Consider the following 916-nt stretch of genomic DNA (forward strand, 5'->3'; position numbering starts at 1 on the left):
CTTTCTTTCTTTCTGTCCTTTCTTTCTGTCTCTGTTATCTCTCTCTCTTTATTTCTCTCTCTCTCTCTTTCTCTCTCTCTCTCTTTCTCTCTCTCTCACTCACTGTCTCTCTCTCACGCTCTTTCTTTCTTTCTTTCTTTCTTTCTTTCTTTCTTTCTTTCTTTCTGAAACGTGCTGTTGTGGGTTTGCATATTAAACCTCGGGTTTTACGTCTATCATACATAATTTATCTGGTGGAATCTTTTGTGAGGCCCAGAAATGCCATTCAGTGAAGATGCCCACACCTCATTAGCATGGAGATTAGTGCGCAGAGCTCATTGTTCAGAGCCTCTTCAAAGTCTTCTGCTCCAAGGAAGCTGTGAAACGTGCGCTTCTCAATAGAGGGGGAAATGAAAGCGCCTCTGATATAGGGGGCCAGCCTCAACAATTCAGCCGCTGGAGTGCCCCCGTCTGAGAAACACAATTGCTCCCTCTCCCACCCTTTCCAGACCTGCGTCATGGAGGAATTGTCCTTCCTTTGTTCTTCACTCACGATGTAGAGTTCAACCTAAGGTCCGACCACTGAGGCTTTTTGCTGGAAGGATGAGAATGATGTGTATTCTCATATCATCTTATTTCTTTAGCATGTGCTCTGGAAAGTTTTGATTTACAGGGGGGTAGCCGTGTTGGTCTACAGTTGAAGATCAAGTTTTGAGTTCAGGAACACCTGTAGGTCATAGGAAGGAAGGAAGGAAGGAAGGAAGGAAGGAAGGAAGGAAGGAAGGAAGGAAGGAAGGAAAGAAGGAAAGAAGGAAAGAAGGAAAGAAGGAAAGAAGGAGAGAAGGAAGGAAGGAAGGAAGGAAAGAGGGAGAGACGGAAGGAAGGAAGGAAAGAGGGAGAGACGGAAGGAAGGAAGGGAGGAAGGAGGGACGGAAGA

This window comes from Gekko japonicus, unplaced genomic scaffold (assembly GCF_001447785.1).
Source record: "Gekko japonicus isolate JY-2015 unplaced genomic scaffold, Gekko_japonicus_V1.1 scaffold2977, whole genome shotgun sequence".
Lineage (NCBI taxonomy): Eukaryota > Metazoa > Chordata > Lepidosauria > Squamata > Gekkonidae > Gekko > Gekko japonicus.